The sequence below is a fragment of the Mirounga leonina genome, unplaced genomic scaffold (assembly GCF_011800145.1).
Source record: "Mirounga leonina isolate KUSES-001 unplaced genomic scaffold, KU_Mleo_1.0 Mir_151, whole genome shotgun sequence".
Taxonomy (NCBI): domain Eukaryota; kingdom Metazoa; phylum Chordata; class Mammalia; order Carnivora; family Phocidae; genus Mirounga; species Mirounga leonina.
In genome coordinates, this window is record NW_023270377.1 from 78,296,962 (window position 1) to 78,305,642 (window position 8,681).

Consider the following 8,681-nt stretch of genomic DNA (forward strand, 5'->3'; position numbering starts at 1 on the left):
AAATAAATAAATAAATAAATAAATAAATAAATAAATAAATAAATAAATAAAATCTTTAAAAATAAATAAAGTTTTGTAGTTAAATTTTACCTTTAAGTCTGTGATCTATTTCAAGTTAGCTTTTTTATATGCTGTGATGTAAGAGATGATGATCTTTTTTTCAGACAGATATGTGTATCCCTTCATTGCCACAGTGTATCATCTATAAATATTTCTATAGCTATCTGTATCTGTATTAAGCTAACCAGAAGATACTGATGTCTCCAACTCTAATCCACCATCATATGGGTTATTCCAGCTATGGTCAGTTTTTGGATTTTAGCACTTTCAATATATGTACCATGGTTTTTGGTGAATTTTAACTAATAATTCAATTTTTTTTACTAGCTATAGGCTATTCAGAATTTCTTTTTCTTTTTGTACTACTTAAGATACTTTTGTCTTTAAAATGATGCTCCCTTTGGGGCAAAAGTCTTCATCTTTTTGGAGATACGCCCTGACTTTGTTTTAATGCTGAAGGCTCTGAAAAACTGTTATGAGTACTATTATGGCTAAATATCAATATCCTATTAGGTATTCTCTGGTATACCACAAATTTATAAATTCCTTAGTGAACATGGCCACCAGGCTTCTTTAGTTGTGATTCTGCTAAATACATATTTTATGCATAGATATATATACTTTTACTTTCTTAAGTGTTTAACTAAAGACCTATCAACCATCCCCAGACATGAACCGACGTAACAGAAGAATCCCATAAAAAAGAATGACTAGGAAATCCATTCCTATTTTATGACATAGGTATTTATTAAGATGAGTATTAGTGGTCCAATACTTATATATTCCCTTTCTTAAAAAATGTTTCTCTTAGGGGTGCCTGGGTGACTCAGTCAGCTAAGCCTCTGACTCTTGACTTCGGCTCAGGTCATGATCTCAGGGTCATGAGATTTAGCCCCGTGTTTCGTCCATGCTCAGTAGGGAGTCTGCTTGAGATTCTCTTTTCCTCTCCCTCTGTCCGTCCTCCTGCTTGCATGCTCTCTCTCTCTCTCTAAAATACGTAAATAAACAAAATCTTTTAAAAAAATGTTTCTCTTAATTTCTTTTTGAATCTGGCGGGTTTTATTTATATAAGTGGTAGAGAAATTTAACTTGGATTCTCAGTATATGCAAGAGAAAGAGAGAGGAAGATACACATATTTTTATATATAGCTAGAAGTATGTTTTTTTTAATGTACAAAGTACAAAGAGAAATACAAAGAATAAGAGCTGGAGTACAGTTTCCCTGCTCAGATAATGCTATTGGTATTTTTATAAAATAAAATTAATGTGTCAGTCTAGAAGATGTAAAAAGGGACAAAATGAAAAACAAAATTCTTTCTCTTTGCCCTCAGCCCAACATCCAGGCTTTCTCCAAAATGCAACTGATCAATGGCTTTTTATGTATCTTACAGTGAGGAGAACATGACGTATACTTGCATCTCTCTCTTCCCTGTATATTTTCATCTTCACTTTATACCAAAAGGATCCTACTCCATGTACTATGCCACACTTCACTTTCTTCACTTACACTGTGAGATATTTCCATATAATTTCATACAAATTAAACTCATTCTTTTTAATAACTTTACACCATATCCTTTAATTTGTTTAATCCCTGTTGATGGACTCTGATTTATCCAGTTTTAGTCTTTTACAAACCATGCTACAATAAACACCCATTTGCGCGATGGTACAGTCACACCACAGACATCCCTACACAAAATTAAGCATATACATATTTATTTTTTATTTTTAAGTAATTTCTACACCCAAAGTGGGGCTCGAACTCATGACCCAGAGATCAAGAGTCACATGCTCTTCTGACTGAGCCAAGCGCCCCACATATATACATTTATATAGACAATTTTCATGGATATCGAGGGAAATTCTTAGCAGTAAATTTTTATTTGTGTGTGTGTGTATGCAGTAAAATTACTGGGTTAAAAAGCACGTGTGTCTTATATTTTGATAGCTATTTGCAAACTTCCCTATCATAAAGTTGTACCAAAGTATTGTCTCACCTACATTGTGTGGGAGCCCTTATTTCCCAGATGTTCGACAGTACAAGATAACCTCAAATGTAACTTTCGGTATTTCTGCAAAGTGAAACATGGCATCACTTTACATGTTTAAATTACATTTTCATCAGTGAATGAGACATGCATTCTCCTTCTGTATGCTAACTGGCTATTTGAATTGCTTTCAGCAAACTGACCCTTTACATCCTTTTTCTACTAAGTTGTAAATCATAATTCTATTGGGTTGATTTGAATAAGCTATTTATAAATAGAAAAATAGAGCCTTTTGTTGCTCATATATATGACAGATATGTTTTTCCTTGCTCTTTTGAGGTGGTTTGTGTTTTTGTACAGAGGTTTTTAATTTTTCCATTATGTATCATTTCAAAAACAAAATTATTTAACCATATAACCAAATGCCTCCCAAGGAGTATCTTCATTTTTTTTCTTAAAGTTTTATCTCACTAGGTAATGACTGTGCGTGCTACTGTTCAAAAATGGCTGATTCTTTTAGCAGAGAAGAGGGAAGAAGAGGGAGTGGCTTCAGCCAGGCGCGGGCTGCCCAGGTGGGGAGCTAGGCCCAGAGCGTTCGGTTGCCTTCTCAGGGTCAGATAAAGCACTATTTATTTCCTTCCCCTTCTCAATTAATTTGGAGCAAAAGAAACCTGAAATACCTACTAAGAGAAAGAAACGGTATTTTTGTTTTGTCTTCAAATTTAAAACTAATTCTATATATGACATTAAATACACTTTAAGATTCTCAATTCTCAGCTTTTAACACTTTATTTTGGGTGCATTTATTTTGGTTTCAAAACACAGGTCACACACTGTATTATTTTTCTCTGTTTAAACAAGCTTTAGTTTGGGGCATTTTTATTGAAATGACACTTTTAAAGAGTTTTGAAGAAACTGCAGAGAGCAGGTTTATCTTAGGAACTCTTCTTAAGATTTTATTTATTTATTTGAGAGAGAGAAAGAGAAAGAGAGAGAGCAGGAGCAGTGGGAGGGGCAGAGAAAGAAGCAGTCTCCCTGCTGAGCAAGGAGCCTGACAGGGGGCTCAATCCCTGGACCCTGGGATCATGACCTGAGCTGAAGGTAGACGCTTAACCAACTGAGCCACCCAGGTGCCCCATAGGAACTGTTTAGTAAAGAAATAATAGGAGTTTATATCAAGATTCCCAGACTTTCTTTGTTCCCTCCTAGTCCTAGTTGTGATGAGAGATAGCCAGAATTTTTTTTAAAAAAGATTTTATTTATTTATTTGAGAGAAATAGCAAGAGAGAGCAGGAGCAGGGGGGAGGGGCAGAGGGAGAGGGCGAAGCAGACCCCACTGAGCAGGGAGCCCAATGCGGGGCTCAATCCCAGGACCCTGGGATCATGACCTGAGCCAAAGGCAGATGCTTAACCAACTGAGCCACCCAGGTTCCTGCCAGAAATTTCTGAGAATGTAGTACAACTTTCGAAACTAATGAAGTAAGATTTTTAACCAAGTGATTTCATGAAGGAAAGATCATTGTTTCTCACAAGATAATAGAGAAATCCACTGAGTCCCAAGGTTGCTTCCCAGCTGGCCATCTCTTGGCCATGCGCTTGCATGGCAGGCATGTTGGGAACTCCTTAGGGTCCTGGCAGCGCTTCTAGTTTTTTCTTCACAAGCTGCTTTCCTGGCTTGGGCTTCTGTGTCATGAAGCACCAACAGTTGTTTGGCCAGGCTCTCTACCAGCTTGGAGCCTCAGGAAGGGCTTTATACAAATGTCCTTCTTAGCTAGAGGAGTCAATCTGCAATTAAAACTTCTAGAGGTTTGCAAAATCCACAATTCACCTAAGGTGTGCAGTCAATTGAACTCCTTTGGAAAGAAATTAGTTTCAGTAGCTTCACTCTTCCTCTTGTCTTTTTTAATATATCATTTATTTATTTATTTATTCATTCATTTAGAGCATAAGCAGGGGAGGGGCAGAGGGAGATGGAGAGAAAAAGAATCTCAAGCAGACTCTGTGCTGAGTGCAGTGCCTCACCTGGGGCTCAATCTCAGGACCCTGAGATCATGACCTGAGCCAAAATCAAGAGTCGGAGGCTTAACTGACTGAACCACCCAGGCGCCCCTCATTCTTCCTCTTACAAAGCCTCAAAACTCAGTAGAATAGAAGCTGTAGGCAATTTTTCGTATGAGCTTTGGGGTAACTTGGAAATAATTGTGATTTTTTTTAGCCTTTAGTGTCTCCATCAGGGCTAAGTCTGAGCAAAATTTCCAAGTAAGCAAAATATTCCCTTGGCGTCTCTCCATCTTCTCTCCTAAATTAGTCCCCATGGCTTTGGGTGTCCCCAGGCCTGACTGCACTAAGTCCCTATTCAGATGCATTGTTTTCCGTGGTGTTTCCTATGCTCTAAATCACCTCCCTTCTTCCCATCAGAATTTATTACCACCAAAATCTCTCCTTTCTTTTTTTTTCCTTTTTTTAATTGAATTTATTGCTCATTTGGTATAAAAATTTTCCTCCTTCTCTTCTGGCTTTTTTGTATTCTATTAGCTGTACTTTTTTTTAAAAAAATATTTTATTTATTTATTTGAGAGAGAGAGAATGAGAGAGAGAGGGGGAGGGTCAGAGAGAGAAGCAGACTCCCCGTCGAGCAAGGAGCCCGATGTGGGTCTCGATCCCAGGACTCCAGCATCATGACCTGAGCCGGAGGCAGTCGCTTAACCAACGGAGCCAGCCAGGCACCCCAGCTGTACTCTTTTCCTTAGTTATGGAAGAGTAAAGAATGTGCTCGTGACCCTGTGCGTGTTCCATAATTGGCTCCTTTTCAAAGTCTGGGATGATGCAGCAGAACAGGAGGGAGCAGCGTGCAGTGCACCCTGGCATCCACAGTAGTCACCCTGTGACACAAGCGGGAACATGGCCCAGTGCTGGAAGGTCAGATCATGAAGGCAGGGGTTTTCCACTTTGCTCACTGCTCAATCCCCAGCACCTGGAACAAGGCTTAGCACATATAGATGGCCTGTAGATAATGAATGAATGAATGAATGAATGAATGAATGAATGAATGAATTTGTTTGTTCTTCCTTGCCTACCAAATATCCAGGCCTCCCCACACACCGACTTCACTCAACCCCTAGTCCTAGTCTTCTCATCACAGAATGAGATGAGCTGCTGGGTCCCCTGGGTGTTCTGTAAGCCTTCCATGGCAGTGTAGACTAACAGTTAATAGTGCCCACCTCATGGATTTATTCTGAAGATGCATTTGTTAATATATGTACAGTGCTTAGAATGATGCCTGGTCCATTAGCAAGTCCTCAGTAAATGTTAACTTTTAAAATTAGTAGTAGTAGTAATTCAGTTTTTATCTTTTATTAAAACTTTTTTAAAAGCAGAATAAAGTTCACAGCAAAATTGAGGGAAAATACAGAGATCACCCATACACTTCTAACCCCAACACATGCACAACCTCTCCCATTACCAACATCCCCCACCAGAGTGGAGCATTTGTTACAACTGGTGAACATACACCGACTGACACGTCATTGTCACCTAAAGTCCAGACTTTATATTTATGGTTCACTTTAGACTATGGTGCACTCTTGGTGTTCATAACTATTACTTTTAACAAGCCTATTGATAAAAAAAAATTCCATTCAGAATTATTGTTTTAGTATTTGTAATACCAAAATGGAAAACATGTATTTTTGAACTGTTTGATCTCCAAATGAGGGAAAATGAGAAATGAGTAAGTTGTAGTTACCTGTTGTATTGTAACAAATCTTCCCAAAGTGTAGTGGCTTAAAGTAACAATTGGTTATTATCTCTCACAGCTTCTGTGGGTTAGGGTATGGATTGGCTCATAATCTTATAGTCTTACAGAGTTTGCAGTTAGGTATCAGCTAGTGTTAGTCTGGGCTGTTGGCCAGAACACCCATCCACTTGTGGGCTTCCCGATGACATGGTGGCTGAGTTTTAAGGGCACCTTAAGACAGACAGAGAGAGCGAGAGCGAGAGAGAGAGAGGCAGAATATGTATTGCCTTTTATGACTTAACCCTGGAAGTCATGCAACACCATTTCTACCACATTTTATTGGTCAAAGAATGTATAAAGATTCTCCTTAATTTCAAGAGAAGGAAACAAAGAACCCACATCTTGATGCAGGAATGCTAACATTTCATCATAAGAAAAGCATGTGGCAGGGGATATGAACATATATTGACGGAACTACTTTGGGACCATACTTGTGGACCATGGAGCTAGGACTCCAGCGTATCATGCAGGCACGCACTCAAGAACACACACTACCCACACGTCTGGATATAGTGAGCTGGGCCTAACTAGGACTCATCAGCTTAGATTTCAATTAGCAAAGGATTACGGGGGTCCTTCTGAACTGTTTGCCTATGGGGACGAGAACTGCTGTGTGCAACCGCTCACAAAGCATTCATTGAATTGCAGTCTGACACCCATTTGAAGGGTGTTTAAAGAAAAAGAAGTCTAGGAGTCAAAATTGAAAGTGCAAATTGCAAATGCTTCCCTCCTAGAGTGATAGGGCTATAAATACCAAGGCTGTTTCTGTTAAACAACAAATGGAAATCCTCCAGAATCCATGAGAGGTGTTAGCACCAGGGAGAAACAGCATCTTAAATCCTTACGCTAACAATTAAATCAGACACATTTGACACTTTATCTGAGACACTCCTGGCAGCACTTTATTCTTCATCGCGTGATTTGGAAATTCACAGCAGGTGACAAGCAGATTTTGGAGCATCATCAGTTCGGCTTTCTCAGCACTGTCCCCAAACATAATTCAATATATTTCATTCAAGCCAGTTTCACGGTTTTTGAGAAAAGGCAATTCGTGAAAATGAGTAGGTTTCCAAAAATGTATGCCGTGGCCCCAAGATGCCAAAGAATTGACCTGCTCAGTAACAGTTGAATATTAACACAATCAGAAAAAAAGTGATTTATCTGTAAGACCCCAAGGACATTCAGTTACAGTCCCTGTGAATCATGAGAAATCTGTCTGGGAGAGCGTGAGACCTTAGAGATTACTCACCTCACCATATGTCATGCTTATTCAATTAGAGGAAAAAATATTTTCCCTGCGATCATTGTAACTGGGCTATTTTTATAAGATAGCTGCTAAACAAATAATAAAATGGAAACAATATAATGTCAGAATTTTAAGATTCCCACTTCTTGAAAGTGTCCTAAATGCTTTAAGCCTGCTGGAATGGAAGTCCTAGATCGAGACTCTTAGAGCATTGCTCCGCCATAACAGGATGGTGAGGTGTTTTGGTTACTGGAGACACTAACACCAGGAGCGGCCACTATTCCTAGCTGACGAGGGGCACCAGGGCCAGCTGCTGAGCAGAGTCGCTGACAGTGGGGGCAGCCAGGTTGGGAGAAGCCGTGTTTGGTAGCACTGACGTGCACACTGCAGCATCAGAGGGAGCAGTGTCTCAATCCTGACTTACCCATTAGCTGTGCAACTTTGCTGGCTTTCTAGACCTCTCTGAGCCTCCGTTTCAACATCGATACAACGGGGACTGTAGTACCTCCCACGTGTGTTCAGAGCCGAGCAGTGTCAGCCCAAAGTAGGTGGGTAACAGGATTATTGGTGGTCTCTGGTCCTCTCCGCTAACCCATCTGTAGTTACCTAGGGAGAGTCCCAAGACTTACAGTGAGAGCTAGAGCCAATTACAGAAGTCCTACAAAGCAACCTTGCCAGCAATCTGAGGGCATTGCCTGGGGAAATATAGACTATGGTGTAAATGGTGCCACGTGTGCAGATCAACTTCACCACCAGCACAGCGTCCAGGTGGCCGCCCTTGTTCCAAACTATAGAGGACTGGCACCCAGGCTCATCTCTGGGACTTTAGGAGGATGGGAGCAGATCCTGGCACAGACTTTGAGTTCTTGACTTCCACAGTCCATCGTGCTCATTGTTAGACAGGGTCAGGTATGTGCTCTGCAACTCAGCAGAACATCTGTCAGAAAGCTCGACCTGTACCTGAAGGAGGGTGGGAAAAGGGCAGCTCTAGGTGGCTTCTAATACCATCTAGATGGAGGAGGGGAAGGGCAAATTCCAGACCCATATCCACTGTTCTCCATACTTCCCTCTCACTGTTTCACTGTAGCTCTGACTTGTTTGGGGAAGGGAGCAGTAAGGGCAGCAAACCAGAAATTCTCTCAACATCCATAGCAATAGTCTGGGAGACAGGAGGAAAATTCTCAGCCCTAAGTCTTATTTCTTAATCTTTGTGCACTCTGCAGCCATTGGAATGGAAACTCCATACCTCCCAGTTTCAACCCTAGAGTAAAAGCCATCTTTGGTGCTTGTATAACCCCTAGGCTTTCTGGTTTTCTCTTTGTTTTGGATGCCCATAACTTCCTACCTTCACAGTGGCTCAGAAAGTTTTTTGTTTTGTCTTGTTTTGTTTTCAGATTATCCAGAATTTTCATTGACTTTATCAGGAAACTTATTAAACAAAAAGAATCGAAGTCCTCTGTACTAATGAAGGACAATCCATCATGACTCAAGTATTCAGACATCCTGAAGCATGCAGTCCCTGAGATGGAATCCAGCTATGACTGACTCATGAAGCACCTGCTGCTTGTTCCACAGCTGCTCCATGTCC